This window comes from Accipiter gentilis, chromosome 31, assembly GCF_929443795.1.
Source record: "Accipiter gentilis chromosome 31, bAccGen1.1, whole genome shotgun sequence".
Lineage (NCBI taxonomy): Eukaryota > Metazoa > Chordata > Aves > Accipitriformes > Accipitridae > Astur > Astur gentilis.
The window spans coordinates 3,077,774-3,094,463 of record NC_064910.1 but is presented as its reverse complement, the minus strand read 5'-3'; the positions used below and the strand labels follow the sequence as shown (position 1 = coordinate 3,094,463).

Sequence of the window (16,690 nt, the reverse complement as noted above, 5' to 3'; positions counted from 1 at the left end):
CCTTTAATTTTAAAAGGGAGGATGATGCTCCATTCCCTGTTGATACCTCTGTGGGGAAGAAATTCTTCAATTAAAAGTTAAAATGTCAGCACTTTATCTTCCAGATTCCTAGCTTGGTTCATTATGGCTGCACAAAGAAAGGGCTACAGCCTGGTTTATTTCTTCTGCTTGATTTGAAAGTACCAGAATTAATGGTGCATGTGGTGACATGGGCTGCTTGTGGAGATAAAGAGGAGATGTAGGGTTGAAATAAAAAAGGGTGACAGGTTTTAAAATGCATTCTCTACCCTCAGGGCCAAGACACTTTCAGCAGCAGTTTAGAGTCTTCCAGGCACTTTGTTTTGTAAAATTCTAAATTGTCAATAAGAGAAAAAAGAGTTAAAAGCAGCTGGTAGAGCATGACTTGCTGCCGGGGAGGTTTAACCATCCAGGAGATGGACTATGGCTTGCTGCCATGGAGGTTTAGACATCCGAGTAGAGGACAAAAGATGCAAAGCCACTGCAGCCCAAAGCATTTCACAAAGGAAGAAATGCATAGAGGAAAACTACATTTGGAGATTTTTAAAAGTGTTTTCCTCACATACCCCCCCTCTTTTTTTCAGCTTTGAGGCCCTCATATTCAGAGTGGTTAAGGGCAACACGTTACATGACTTTCTCTTTTTCCCTCCAACCTCATTGTCCAAACAAAGCGTTCTGTGAAGTCATCATATTCTGATGCTAATGACAGCAATAAGCTTGGTCTAGGAAGCACACATCGTTTCTAGGTTCCTTCTGTCCCTAATTTTTGTTTCTTTCTGTTAGCAGTCATAGACATTTCTCCTGACCTCGAAGCTGTCACTTAAGCAGCAGAGTCCCCGTGCCTTATGTGGTTAGACCACGAGGACACTTTCCGCAGTGCAGGACAGCACCCACAAGAACCCAAGAGAAACTTCTCTCTGAGCTGACAAGATTTAAGCCATGAATAAATGTTGAGACTGGATTAGAATGACCATGACTCAGACTGGTATTTGCAAGGCCTGCATCCAAGTAATAAATCTCCTTCTTTCCCGTCTGTGGACCCCCATCCTTAAGTCCCCGGATACAAGGGGTTATGCAGAGGTGAAGAGGGTGCTGCTGAAGAAGTGGGACAAAATCAAAGCCCTTCTGTCTCGCTTGCTCTCCTTCACGCAGAACTGCCAGCTACTCTGGAAGAAAGCCCTGACGGTGTTGGCAGTGGTTTGGGGGAGTTGAAGGGTGACAGCCCAGGGAGGCAGTTCAAAAGGTGACAAAATGCAGTTGCTCAAGAGGAGTTTCAGGCTCTGAGTGCCGCCACTGAAGACAGCCACCTTTTAATTAGCTGCTGTATTCCTCCTCAGGAAACAAGCTACAGCAGTGGATAGCAAAACAAGAGACATATTCTTTGCCTATGCACAGATGAAAGCAGATAGGTAAGAGAACTAGAACGAGAGCAGGAAACCAGTCTCCCTATTACGCACTTTTTCAGTGTCAGTAAAAAAACAGTCACTGAAATATGGGTGGGGAAAAACTAGAGAGAGATGTGAAATCAATCAACTTGTGTGGGCTGGATGCACTGAAACACCTGCAGAGGTAAATGTGCAAATGGAGCCCAGCATCATTCTTGATTTCATAGACTTTTAAAGGAAAAAATAGGTTTATATTTGGAGATGAGCTGACTGTTCATAGCAAACAGATACCTTGATAAATGAGGCCAACCTTTTGCCTCACAGACTATGAAAGATGGTTTACATCTGTTATTACATTAACTGTGAAGAAGGAAGGTCCTGCAAACCCACAGGCAAATTCTTCTGACTTCAGCCTGGCCCATGGGCTTCAGAGGGTCTCTAAAACATATAAATGCCATTTGCACACAAGTCAGTGCAGGACTGGGTCCTCTAACTTTATAAGCTTATATTTTCCCCATATAGAGAAAGAACTGATAGAAGTGCAGCAATAAAGATTTATTAGCATGACTAGGCAGATGCCTGAGCACCTGCTATATGGTAAAGGCCTGAAGGTGTTAGACCATCCAGAACACGTACCACCTCCAAGCAGTACCTAAAGGGCACAGTATGTATACCAGACAGTGGTAGAAAAACTGCTGTAGGTGCTTCTTCGCAAAGATACTGAAGGAAGTATGCTGCTGACAGTTTTCACATGACTTTAGCCATCTGCCTTACTACAGAGGTACAGGACTCAAAAGAGAGCGAGAAGCTAACTGGTAAGTTTCTGAATTTCCTGATAGTTATTTAGAACTGCTTTTCCATGTGCAATAATACCTCAGTTTTAGGAGCTGGGCCATCTGTCAGGAGATCAGCTATAAAGGTGGGAATCTCCATTTCCATTTGCACAAAGTCCTGGCTTTGTTACGTGTTGAGATTTCAAGTCTTAAGCCTGGCTGTTTCAAGAAAGGATGTGGCATTGCCTCGCTGCCTGGGTCACTGGGAGAGATGGGGAAGAGCGTGATGACGGGCAGAAAAGCACTGTGGAAATGGAGTCAGTGAAAGATCCACCTTCAGAAAGGGAATGTTTGCTGAGAGCTTGTGCTGGTGGGAGGGCATCACTTCTTCATCCTCTGTGGCAGCAGCAGTTTGAAAGTATCAGGGATTTATAGTGTGCAAACTGGGCCCGAAGGATACAGATTAGTGGGACAGGTGCAGGTGAGGCTTTAAAAAATGTCTGGTGAATGAAGTGTAATTGCACATAGCTAAAGCTGTCACACTGCCATAACTCCCTTATATAGGCATATCTATTTCTATTTATGTATACAGACATGCTCATGTGTCCCATTAAAACATGTTGTTGGATTCATAAAAACATGAGCTATACCATAAGTCCTTAGTGGGGCTCAGAGCCAGTAGGATTTTTTTTTGCAGCTAATTGTAAATCTTTGAATTTACTTTGACTCCTTCTTCGTGAATTGATCCTAAGCTCTACACATATATTTGTTACCATAATTAATCCTAAGGACACAACCTAACCTGAGAAATAAGCCATTCACTTGATCTATTCGTTGTTTCTCTCTTTTTGTTGTGTGTGATCAGACACCTACCTCCAAGGCTTTCCTACAGTCGAGGCATGGCATTGCCCCAGAAGGAAGAAATGAAGGATTTCCCCTGAGAACGCTCCCTCAGGGTTGTTGTACACCCTCAGCCTCGCGTTTTGCCCGCTGAGGAGCAAGGAGACATGAGACTTCCTTGCCATGCTGGAGGGAGACCTGATGGGTCTCAAACCCAAGGTTTCAGCCCTCATTGCACAAACATACCTGCTCCTGTCCCGGTGCCTCTGCACCTCACCTAGGAAAATAAATCTTTTAAGATGAACAGGAATAACAGTTTGACATACCCCATGTACTATTGTTTGCTCCTCAGTATATGTGTTTATACAGAGAATAGGCATTCCTTGAGCACCTATGCAAACAAAAGATCTCACCCACACAAAGGTTATGAACAGCATGTAACAAAAGCTACACATTTAGCAGTTATAAAGAAGCAATGTTTGTGAATCTAGTTTAGTACTGGGCTCATTCTAGTAAAAACAAACCAACAGACCTTGAAACCGGGCCTTTGCAGTAAACCTGAGTTGCACCAACATTCATAAAAGAGAGCTCTGGCGTTGGGGAAGGGCGCAGTTTTGTGGTTCCCTGTATCTGTTGGGCTGCACAAGACAGAAAGGAGATGGAGGACCTAGTTACAAATAGCTGCTTTCTGCGTTTGAATAACCAGCTCTCCACACGCTATGTATGTCTTTCGTTTTAAATAATGCTTACCCCAAGGTCCAAATGGGTCAGTAGATTTGATCACAGCTACTAGCATATAGCAGTTTATTTCAAGTGTTACAGGTACTTACTGCTTTCTCCTTTAATAAAACTTTCAAAAGGGCCTTCATTTGGCTGTTAAATTTTCATTTAGGTTCTTTTAAGTAAAGGCATTCTTCTCTCAATGTCACTCCTTTAGCAATAACTAAGTTTACTGATCCACTTGGCTATTGGCCCTGGAGGGATTTCTGAGCAGACATTTAAAAATGCACATTTCCAATGTCACTTTTTAGTCACTCGGGAGCATTTATGTCCCAAACCAAGTCTGCTTTTATGGACCTTGACTTTGCATTTCCTTTGCATCCGAATTCCTGCTAAGGGTGATGCCAGCCTGGCGTGAATGAGAGAAGTGGCATCAGACCCAAGGGCTTCTGCCCTGACAGGACACTTAGGATAATTTAAGATTTTGAGTCTGGCCCCTCCTACATCTGTACTGAAGCTTTTATACATGATGTCAGAATTTGGCACAGTTCAGGTTAGCAAAGTCAAATGAGCTAAGCCTGAAGTCACAATCTTTGGAAACCAGAACTTCACACAGTTCAGAGCAAACCAAGGGAAATATTGATGATATTCAGGGTTCAAACTGAGCACAGGTTTCCTGAACACGGTCAGAGAGAACTAAGCTGGAACGCCAACAGAACTCACTCGTAAACTGTGATATGAATGTGACAGTTATTTAATACCAACATATAGGTCAGAGTGTTTTTAAAGACCTGGTTTTGGAAAAGCTCCTTTTGCCAGGCATCATTTTGTACCTCTACATTAACTCTGTCTGCACGTTGCTGGCAATTATTCCCTCAAATCTTTTCTTGTTAGCAGCAGATAGCTGAGTATCACAGGGCTATGGTTTGTACTCACCATTAACGGTGGGCACGCTGTTGATCCAGGTCCTCAGAAGCCCTTGACTACGGTGCGATACACAAATAGAAGAGCTCCTCATCTCCTGGATGTCGCCGACACAAACATCCCCGGGCAGAAACTCAGCCCCATTTTGGTTCACGTGTAGTACGAGAGAGGAGAAGTACCACTGGGGTTGTTACATCTGAGGCGGTGCCTGCAAAATCCAACCTACAAAGCCAAATTCTTTCTGTTCCTTTGACCATTTTAGCTTGGTCTTGAGTGTTTATACTCAGTACGAAATGCCATAGTCTTTTAGGGTGAGAAGGAACGGCTTAGGGCTTGCAACTGAAACTACACTGAGGCTAGCCGATGGCCAAAGCTGTGACCCAAAAAGCCCCCAGGCAGCTGCCAGATAATACCTGAGGCATCTGCCTGGTTGACTCCAGGAGCAGCGTGCCACCTCTGCACACCTCGTGGGCCATTCCCAGCCCGAGCAGCTCAGCACCTCTCCTCAGCCCAAGTGCCTCTAAAAAATACGGTGGTGACCACCTTTTTTTTTTTTTAATAGTTTCATGGCAACAGTACTCTGGAAGCCCCTGTCTGAGGACAGCCTGTGTTCATTAGGACAACAGTACATTGGGAGGAGTACATTTGCTACTACTTATATTTGCTGATGAAGGTGGACCATCATTAGTGCCTTGCCCAGCAAGGAGGCACTGATTGTGTTTCTTATCCTGCCAGTATTTAATGAAAAATGCACAAATAGCTCTTGGCATATGGGCCACAACTCGCCTATGTCGGGCGAGTATTCTAACCACTAAAATAGTGTCCTGCTGCACCGTACTCCATCTCTTCCACAGTCTCCATGGGTTTGCCAAGCCTTTATAGAAAAGCGTTAGCTCCACTGATGCTTTGGAAGCAAAGGTGGGTAATTTTTGCCCTATAAAGGGGACTAAATGGACAGAGGCATCTGCCTGCAGCCTTTTGGGATGTATCTAAATCTTGGAGTATAGGATTGCTATAAACTGCTCTTCGTGGTCCCTCCTCAGCACGCTCAACATTTCAGATGCCATGTGAGAAGGCCTTACTCCATATACTCTGCATAACAGTCCCTGGGCTGCCTCTGTTTCAGAGGTCTGAATTCAGTTTGGGCAGAACCTATAGGATCTTCAGCTTATGGGCAAACACTCCTTTTACCATGATTTGAACTAGAGTTTAGATTTTTTATATATATGCCTGCCTTGCCTGTGTGCATAGTTTTCATCCATGATAAACACAAGGCCACTTTCCACCTCACTGGAAAAAAAGATGTTTAATTTGAAAAATGGTGATAAAGCAGCATAAACAATGGGAATAAAACAAGAGCTGAGACCAAGATTCCTGCTATGATGCAAGCAACTTTTGAAAGAAGTCAAATAAAAATACACATCATCCTAATTTCTGATGTATGTAGGTTAGTTTGTTCTTTCTGAACACAAACATTTAATAATTTTGATTACTACAGAATCCTCATAAATCTAGAGGACTTCCATACAGTTGAACAAAACTGTCTGGAAGATTATGGTCACCTGTTGACAACAAAGCTTAATCTAATCCAGCCTTCAGAGACTTTTAATTATCAGCAAACAATTCATGTGCATCCATCTGGGTGTTCAGCTCTGCTTTGGACATAAATGCCTACCATTTCTTTTGACCTCTTAACTATCGTGCACCATAAATAAACACAAAGCATTTCCTTCCTAGAGCACTTTGTTCCATTTTTGACTTCCTACTTAGACTTTTCGTTTTTAACTAGAACCTACTTGTTGATTTATAAGCTGCAATTTTCTTATTGTGTTAAGAATTTCCTGCTATACAGCATCCTACATTTTGCCTACCAAGCAAGGATGACAGATCTTTAATCTTAATATTACCTCCTCATCTATTTATATAGGACAGTTGTTTGTGGAAACTTCTATCCTTTTCATTTTGATGAAGGACACCTTTAGGAGGGCGCGTACAGTTAGTCTGCTGTGTATGTGCTGTTCATGCAGCACCCAGCGTGTCCTGGCTTCTCATACGAGGATAAAAGAAGGACTGGTGCCTGCTTTAGAAAGCCTACACCTAAGGAGAAGCACGAACGGAAAGAAAGGAAATGGGACATGAAAATCTTAACTGGGTTGGAGGTTGGCCATGTCTTGCTTATTCAAAAGGCTTTTGTTTGGATTTTCGCTTCCAGAAATGTGGCTGAAGGAGTCATGCTGCCTGCAAGTGTTTTTTGAGGGGTGTCTCAAAAACAACTTTTGAACCCTGGCCTTCAGCTCAATGTATATAACACAGGTGGCTGGACACCCTCTGAGATGTTTAGGGTGTATAAGGATGGGGGCAGGCACAGGAGGACACATCATGTCGGACAGAGGGTCATATAGGTCCAAGAGGCCAAGGCAAGACCTCGGCAGAGGAAGGAGAATGCCAGAGAAAGGATTTAGGGAGAGCTGGGAGGGAGACAGATAATAAATGCTGCAGCATTTTAACGCCTCAAACAGCGACTGTGCTTTCAGCAAGACATAAATTGACCCCAACCTTATGGTGACTTTACAAATAAAATATAAGTTTTTAATTAATTGCACAGTGAACAAGAGAGAAATGAACGCTTCTTTTCTATAATGATGATGTGTGTTTGGTAGTGCTCTCTTGCTGCCTAAATGAATGGCAGGCAGAGTGTTGCGGTGCTCTGGCAGCACTTCTGGAATTGGATTATCTCCCCTCTTCCACTTGACATTGCAGAACAGTCACCCTTAATTGTGCCTTCTATCTGATTATTAACCACTGCTTCTGATCATGCTCCATCTCTTCCCTCGTCTGCTTTTCATCTTTTGCATTGCCTGTCTATAATTGCAACAGACCTGCCTCCAGGCCCCGAATTATTTCCTATCATCTTCAGGTGCAACAGATTGTTTTGAAGATTTTGACGGCTCCAGTTGTCCTAGTGCTGTTCATGTCTCGCCTGAAGCTCTGGCTTGTTGGGTTCTGACATTGGGCAAGAACAGGAGCAGTTCCTACAGGCGCTGGTGGTCCAAACTCTACCTCAGGGGATGAAGACCCTGAACCTGCATGTCGTGGCAGTCTTCAAATACCTCGCCAGGCCAACAGTGAAGGTACTGTGAGCTACAAAATGGGAATCGGTTTTGGTGCCACGCTGTCCTGCCTGGCTTCAACAGGGCAGATATAAAATGTAGTGGTGGCTGCCAGCCCGCAGATGATAGGTGAAGCAATGATTTTGCATCGTGGTCCAGAGGCACTGGCATAGTGTAAGCAGTGCACAGCACAGGTTGTAAAATGCATTCATAAGAAATGTTTCATATATGCAGTCATTGCCTCCTAAAAATCCTCCCGCCAACCCTTCACGCAGCCAGACAGGAATTGCCTCAAAGTCATTGAAGTAAATACATTTCTTCTTTAAAATCCTACGAGACAGACAGCCCTCCTTGCCAGGAGGATGATTAGGCCATCAGCTGGAGGCTGGAGCAGAGGAAAGGAATAAATGAAAGAGATAATAAATCCATCTATTCATATTACAGATCATGAAAGGGGAAAAACTGGCAAGCACCTGGCATAAAAAAGCTGGTCTGGAAGTTGGGAAACAAGAAAGAGCGAGGTTGACTGGAGCCAGACTTCTCTGGAGGAGCAAAAAGACCCCAAATCCCTAAGGACTGCAAGTATCCTACCCAGTTAGATAGCAAATACTGAATGAAAATAAAATGCATATCGGCTGAGTTATTAGTTCGCTAAATACCCAGCAGCAGCCAGCTCTGAGCTGCAGTGCTAAGTACAGCAATGCCGGAAATTTCAGAGAGGGTAACTGAATACCAAGTCTGTATTGCTGCTATCGATTACTTTGCTTTCATTTATAAATAATGCTGGGTTGCTTAGGTTGCCAGTTAGGAGCTCTAAGACTATCCAGGGTGATACCTCATTCCTTTAGAAAGACCTGGTTTAATACATTATACACTCTAAAGGGCATCACTGCGGAAAGAGGCAATAAAGCCACAAAGCAAGAATCAGTTGCATGGAAAAAATGAGTTTTCATCCCGTATCAGGAGGAAACTGAGATCTTCTGTCCTTTTTCCTGGGTGAAAACAGAGATACCTACCTCCTAAATAGTCACTCACCGAGAAGTTGAGCTCACCTATGGAAATACTCTGGTGTTTTGGACCCTGGTTCCAGAGTCACATTCACTGAACTGAGGAAGCAAATCCAGCATCCTGATGAGGCCTGTGATACAAGAGCTAGTACTTGGCAGAAATACATCTCCGGTGTAGGAATATACAGTACATCTACATCTACACGCACACCCATGCCTATGCACAGTGTTCAAGGACTGGTGAGCTTGGGTTAGACGAGGCAAATAAAGTACAGGGCTTTGCACGTGCAGCTACAAATGAAAATTCTCCATGCAGCTGATTTGCCTGTTGCAACCTGGGAGAGGTTTGGCCCCTTGGAAATTGAGGCCCCTTTAAGCGAGATGTCTACCATTCTTTTGCACTCCCAAATGGACATCAGAGGCACCAAACTCACGGGGTTTTTACAGTCTCTATGTTATGAATAATAACTGTAAGGTCCTTTTCTTTTGCAGGTTATTGTTAGCTGATATGCAGATAACATATCTGTCTGTACAACATCTGTAGGTCCAGCCTTGTGTGATAACTGTCAGCAAGGCAGGGATGTTCTTCCACTTGTTTAAGAGGAAGAGCGTTGCCTGGGAAAGCCCTGCTCAACCCACGTTTTAGCCAACGACTGCTTGGAGGTTTCTTAAATCAGGTTGGTTTTCTCCTTTTTGTTCTGTCTGGGGGATCTTTATCCTTGTTTCCCCTGGAACTGAGACTTGTGCGATCATGCTGCCTATCAACCCCCTGTAATAATATTTGAATCCAGTGGCCAAACGTCATCGCACTTGGCAGAGGGCTGGACCTCTCAAGGATAACACAGCTGGGAAAGAGGTAACCAGATAATGAAGGGAGAGGGAGTAAGTTAGTGCATTCACTGCAGAAGGGTTTCAAGGAGAGATCAACCACATCAAGAGGCACCAGAGAAGTTTTACACAGGGGAGAGAAACACGGGAAGCAGCCTCTGCCAACTCTGCTCATCACGGAGCAGTTTGTCTGAGGAGTGTTAGCTTCAAAAACCCAGACAGACCATTCACACTGACATCAAGGACATGTCTGCACGTAGACGAATTTCCTCTCCAGTTTCCAGCTTCCCAATAGATTCACAAACAGATGGGGTGTGCTGGACTAGTTCAGTCCAGCTCAGTTTTATTTTATCTGCAGCATCAGTTTTGTTGCAAACAACTTTCATAGACAGTGTTCAGGAGGCATCCCTGGCACTGTTCCCTTCAAGACTCAATTGCTGAGTGCTTATAGCCAAGCACTTAGAGAAAAGGGATCTCTAGTAAAAAGTAAGTCAGCTTCCTTCCTCTCTTGTCCTGGACTGTGCTTTTTAAACAGTCTATGCCATTATACAGACGAGGACAGCATTTCTCCTCCATGCAACCCATACGGCATAGCCATGTTGAGCACAAGCGGTGGCACACCGGGTGGTTTCCTGACTGGAAAGCAAATACCCTGATTTTTGTCACAATATCTCATCAATGTCCTGGAAAAATTGTGAAGCCCACCAAAAGAAATGATGATGGACTGCAGGTATAGGAAGGGAGAGGCAAAGTTTTCCATCAGAACCCAACAAAGTGACACGCAGCAGCCGGTAATACCTCCCCAGGCAGGTCTGTGCTGTTGCAGGGGAACCTTCTCCCAGCAGAAAAGAAGGCTTTACACTTCCTTATTATGAAAGGACATCTGATAGCCCAGATTGCTCTGCTAGGCAAGCTATCATTTATTTATTGGGCTTTAATGGGATTGAATAGCTGTCTGCCCCTCCTGGATGCATCCTGCTTTCTGCTCTGTAAGTGACTGATAGGCACCGTTAATATTACCGTGGACAGATACATCGATTTTAGGGGGAGGAGATGTTTCTGAAGTTGAATACTGTGTGCTTCTCCCCACATCCAGAAAGCTACACCAGAACTGGAAAAGATGCATCGATGCATCAGGGTGCATCGATGCATCAGCAGCGAGGATCATCAAAAGTACCAAGTGGCTTCTGCACCAGAAACCACTAAATCGAGGAGTTCTCTTCTGTTTGAAGAGGACGTCAGCAGGGGACAGTGATGGCTGTCTCTTCTAGTCCAAGAAGCACAGGGCAGCAAGTGAGCCTGTCAGACAGCAGTTTTAAAGGACAGGAAAATACTCGTGTACATAATATGCAGCTCATTTGTGGGCTGACTTGCCAGAGCCCACATGATCATGATCAGCTCGTTTGGCACCCCACACGTGCACTGGTGACACCTTATATCCCCTCCTCAGGTTGCTCCTCAAATAGTCAGACTTACATTATTTAACGAGTCCATCACTGGAAATTTTCATTCCATCATTTGGCAACCGAAAAGCCCATATGAGCTCATCCTTGAGAGCTGAAAGGGAAGGATGTTGCAAAAGCAGAGCTGAAAGGCATCCTGCTGGAGTCAACGGCATCCATGAGTTGGAGTTTCTGGATGTCTGTTGTAAGAGCCAACAGCTGTGTTACTGTTACTGGAGGAAAATAAGAATAATGTATTGTAGGAAAGCAAATCATAATTTCCTGAATATAATGTATTAGCTAAGGTCACTTTTCTTCCTTGGGTAAAAGTCTTCTCAAAGGCAGCATAGGTGCTGGATGTAGGCAGGTCCCAATGGCGTTAATGAAACTGGGTTGTCTTTAGCCATCTGATCTTAGCAAACCCATTAAACCAATGAGAGAAGAAGACAACAAGGGAAATTTCTTAATTTCTAATATGTAAAAATACATTTAAAATAACTAAAAAGTAAAAAGATTTTACTTTTGCATATTTACTGCATGACTTGCATTTCTCAGAACCTGAGAAATAACAGGCAACCAAAGACCTAAGAAGATGTCCTTGCTGGTGATAATATTTGGCAGTGCTGGGAGAGGCTGTGCTTCCCTACTCTCTCCACACTGCTTCATACTGCTGCTGGAGGCCAGAGAAAGCCCTCCTGGTTGCTCTTACTCCTCACTGAACAACACTTGCCATGAAATCCTACCCAGCCTTTGCTACAGTAATCTCCAAGCTTAGAGTTTCTTTCCGAAGCTATTTACAATTGTTCTGAAAACCTGTGGATGAAGTTTCCAAGGAGGGCATAAGCACATAAAATGTTGAAATTTGGTACTTCACACCTAGCTCTGGAGAAATTTAATTTCCCTAGCTTTCAGCCAGTAAAGTCTCCAAAGTAGCATTAAAAGCAGCTTCAATAGAAAAAAATCTTTACATTTAGGATCTAGAATTTTTTTCTATTAATCATGCCCTTTCTGCAAGGTGACCAATAATGAATGGTCAAACACAGCAGTACCAAAAATCTCTGCCTTTCTGGTTCCTGCTCTGTGCTGAGAACACCGGTACCGGCGGGTCCTCCCCCTCAGCAGCAGGTCTGATTTTGGTGGAGGGCCCTCCCACAGCAGCAAGTACTCCCATGTTCAAAAAAATAACCTGGCAGGTTTCTCCCCCTGCTGCTCTTCACACTGAACTTTTGCACCGGTGATGCTGTTCTGGAAATACAGTACCAGGTAACACGTGCAGTCAGTAGATTACAACCTGCCATCTTATCCATTCTCACTGTCTAGGAGGAAGATATATATTCACCAAATTAGCCCTTAATCCTTCAGATCAGGGCAATTGCACATGCGCATCCTTAAAATGTATAGCTTGAAAAGTAACTTCCAACAGCTACCACACACACTCAGCTTTTACTGCATATTGTGCAGGTAGGAGAGGGGGATCAATGTGTATAGTACATGAGTGCTACTAATTATTGATCCTCTTGACTGGCTGGCTGAAATGACATCGATTTATAAATATATTTGCAGAAATGCTTAGGAAGGAGCAGACACGTGTGCATGCATTCCTCGTGTACATTAAGAGAGGGGAAGTGCTGTCAGCCTATATCCACACTCCCCCTTCCCATACTCCCAGCAACATAGGATCCAAAAAACTAGACTTTATGTGTTTCGATGGAATGAGACCCCATACGAGTCAGCGATGGGGGTGTACTTATACACAGAGCTACCCTGTTTCTGTCCAGTGTGTCTGGGGGGCACGGGAGCTCTGGGTGAGTGTTGGTGTCTGTTAGTGAGTCCTGCAACGAACGGGTGGAGATGTAAATAGGAATTCCACTAGGGACACTCCGGACGTTTATAAAAATTATTTTAGATCACTTCCTAAATAAGACAGAGTTTTAGCAAGCCCACACTTTTCAGCATAGGCATTGCCAGCAAGCACGCACTCACTGGCTGGGCACAAGCATGTGCTCTTTGCAAGGTTTTTGGCTGGCAGCTTACGGTAAGAGGTAATGCACTTTGCCTTGTGGTCTGGGCCCTGACAACCCCTCAAGCAGTTAATACGACTGAGATGGCAATCCTCAAAGTCAGCAACTTTAGTACAACCTGTGACGTGAAGACGGCTGCCGTGGCCAGGAGCGAGGCCAGATGCATCCCCCCCAGAAGCATCCCATAGGCATAAGGCAGACAAAGCTGGAGGGAGGCAAACAGCTGTGGGATATGCGGTGGGAGAGGAAACTGGGTGAGCAGCAGGATCTCAGAGCAGCTGGAAAAGCAGAGGGGAGAGGCAAAGAAGTAGAAGGTGAAACGCAGGAGAGAGACAGAGCAGCAGAGAGACGAGGGAGAAAGCACGAGCAACCTCAACAGGGAGCAAAATGGCATTCATTGCCCTCCTCAAGGTGCATCAAAAGCTTTCCTTTCTCTCCCAAAGTTCATCAGCTTCATCCAGGTCTCCGTGCCAGAGTTCTGCTTCCCTGGGTATGTGTGTGTTCTGGTGATGGGACGTGGAGGAATTGGTAATTACCCACATTTCCCCAATTTTCTGTCCGTACGGGTGCCCCTGCAGCTCTGCAGTGCCTGAAGGATGAAGTGGGAGGGATGAGGGGATGTGAGGAATCGCCAGCAGAGTCCAAGCACGGGGGCCCAGGGCATCTGCAGCCCCCACCGCTGCCCCCAGAGCTGCGGCCAGGACTGCAGGCCAGGTTGCTGCCCCGAAGGTCACGGGAACACCGTCTCCATCTCCTCAGCAATGGCCAGGTACTGCCTGCCCCCGATCTGCCAGCAGAAACGTATCTACTGAAAGGATCCAAGGTTAGAAAAAACCTGGTAATTAAAGGCATTGAGATAAACGGGGTCACTGGGACTTAAGAGGGTTTGGAAACCATCTCACGTGCAGTTGTGCTGGCTGACTGGAGGAGGGCAGCAAAACATTGGGGATCTTCGGAGCCCAGCTCAGCACAGCCCGTGTTTGGCCCCAGCAGTCCTGGCCAGGAGTAGCCGACAGCCTTCCTACCCACCCAGCTGCTCCCCATGCCCAGCTTCAGAGCCCAGCAGGCATCCATGCGGGCCACAGAGGGTTAAGTGCCCCCAAAAGCACCTTGGCCTCAGCTGAGGTCTTCTGACCTGCTGTTACCCATCCTCAGAGCCACCAACTAACAATTCGTTCATCAATAACGGCATTTTGCCGAATTGGCACTTAAAGTGACTTTACTGAGTGAAGAAAATGAAGGTGTTCACAGGGGCACAGTTACAAAGCAGGCAGAAAGCAAAGATCATCAGCGAGCCCTTCTGCCCCGCACATCCCCACCTAAGAGGGTGCTGCTGTCCTGGGGCCGCAGGAAGGAACAGCCCGCTCAGCTCTCTTGCCCTTGTCCACTGAATGATGCTGTTGCTGCTGAAGAAGGGAGACCAGGCTTGGATTTTAGGACATTTCGGTGCTCCGCATACAACTGAGGTCATGACTGCTATTACTGCAGGGGTTACTCACGGACTTGTCTGTTCCTCCTCTGCCACTGATTGCCTGTGTGACCTTGGGCACATCACTTAGCCTGTCTTTGCCTCCGTTCCCAACCTGAAAACAGAGATGCCAACCCTCCCTCCCATGCTCACAGGAGTATTGCAAGGTGGTAAGATGCCACAGTGGTGGGACTCACATATATAACTGCAGTAAAGAGTCCTGGCAATGGGAAATGGAAGGAAGGTGTACCTGGATCCCACCTTGACCGGTGTCGGGTCGAGACTGAGCTTGCGTCCCAGTGTGGGAACTTGAAAACTTCCAAATCTGACTAAGGAAACCTATGAATAAAACTACTGATCTCCTCTCACATGCCTGCCCAGGCACCATGATAATATTAGTATTCACTGTGGGGCTGCTGCGTGCATCCACACAGCTCCTCTCCCGCCCTGGCAAAGCAGCGTGGCAGGGCCGGGATTCACCCCAGATAGCCCTCCATCCAGCCTTGGGAATTCCAAAATGATCCCAAATAAGTAATTCATACTCAGCTTCAGATAAGCTAAATTGGGTGTTTGGTCTCCGCTGACTCTGCAGGGAGCCCTGACTGGGCACGTAGGTGCTCCGTCCCCATCCCAGCAGGCAGGCAGCATGAAGGCATCCCTTCGCCATCCACGTTTTATCCACTTGGAGCAAGATACAGGCACCTACATGCCCAAGGTCCGGACCCCCCAAGATATCTAAACGCATACATTTCACTGAAGTGCTGTGGAGTATATTCACAGCTGAGAGCAAGAGCAGGATACAAAAAAAAAAAAGCATGACAAAATAACAGCAGAGTCTGTGCTAGACCGTTTGGTGGTCTGTTTATCCACTACAAGTGCAAGAAGAGCCAAGGAGATAAGACAGGTAACTGAGAAGAGAAAGGACTAACTGGTCCTCAGCAGCCTGACTTCCCCACGAGCCATCCCTGAGGTGTCCCTCCACCAGTCTGCAGCGGAGCACTTGGAGAATTTTTGCAATCCTCTCTGCTGTCCTACAGTAGGTTTATAAAAAGCATCCCCCGTGTCCTTATTAAGATGCTTCTGCACTTTAGCAATTGAAGTAAAGACAAGTTCTATTGGACTTCTGTGTATATATGGTTACCCTTAGGACAAGCCTTAACATCTTCCTAAACTGAAAAAAACTCTTTGGCTAATTCTCTAGCTTTCGAATCGGAAAGTATCTTGTTGCCTGTCGTAGGTATTGGTCCTTATGCCCTCTCTTACTGCTCCTGTTTCCCCCAGTTCTGCTGTGCATCGTTCCACTCGCTCTGTTTGTAGCTGAGCACTGTTACACGAGACACTTTCCAAACGATCTATTATTACCGAGCTGCATTTCAAGTGCAAAGTCGGATTTCACTCGTAACAATTTCACAGCAGTTGATTGCAAACTGGAGTTTAAAGGGCAGGAGGAAAAACATGAATTGTTAAACTCAAATGAGAAAAACAACAACAAAGGGCACCATCTGTAGATATGCCAGTGATTTGGGGCAATCAGACCAAAGACCCTGTGCCGTTACACCTCTGGACAACAGCCTACAGCACTGCTGAAATCAGCTATTCAGAAGACATTTCCTACTCACTTTTCTTCATAGGGAAATAGTAATCAGTCCAGACCGTGAGAGGTTATCACCCCATCTTTAACATCTGATTCACTGCCACATTGCAGCCTGAGGTCTTCTTCACAGTTTTGTATCTGCAAAGTATTGTTTTCATCTGGGGTGTGTCCTGGAATATAAAGTACAAATATCTGTGTGAACAGAATAAACTGAAAAAATGTAATGACTACCTGCTCAGACTTGCTCACTAAGCAAATAAATAAGCTCTTAGAATTTCATTGAAAGCCCTGAAATTATCATTTTAAACTTGAAAGATAAAGTTATGATTCATTTTCATGCCCAGCTGAAAATCTGGCCAGGGAGGAAAATGTGTTTCAGGGTTGGAAAAAGCTTGTCTAGAATTATTAAACACAGTCGTGTCCAAAATACATTTTTGGCAAGTCTCGTGAGTGCCGCCCATCTCCGTGTCCCCTCTATAAGCATGCCATAGGGATGCCGGTCCAACATTGGAGAATGCTTTAGGGTCGGGGGTAAGCGGATCGCTGTTGCTGTGTATGAA

The 16,690-nt window shown here is 45.2% G+C and overlaps 1 protein-coding gene across 2 annotated transcripts in view; it reads right to left on the bottom strand.

Moving 5' to 3' along the window:
• Positions 1-4,779, bottom strand: part of TMEM255B (transmembrane protein 255B) — an 84,310-nt gene extending 79,531 nt beyond the window's left edge. For both annotated transcript variants that reach the window (XM_049834097.1, XM_049834100.1), the window contains exons 1-2: positions 4,673-4,779; positions 3,549-3,654 (exon numbers count right to left, since the gene is read on the bottom strand). The gene's annotated coding sequence lies outside the window, so the exon portion shown is untranslated. The remainder of the gene's footprint in view (positions 1-3,548; positions 3,655-4,672) is intronic.
• Positions 4,780-16,690: the final 11,911 nt, after the last annotated feature.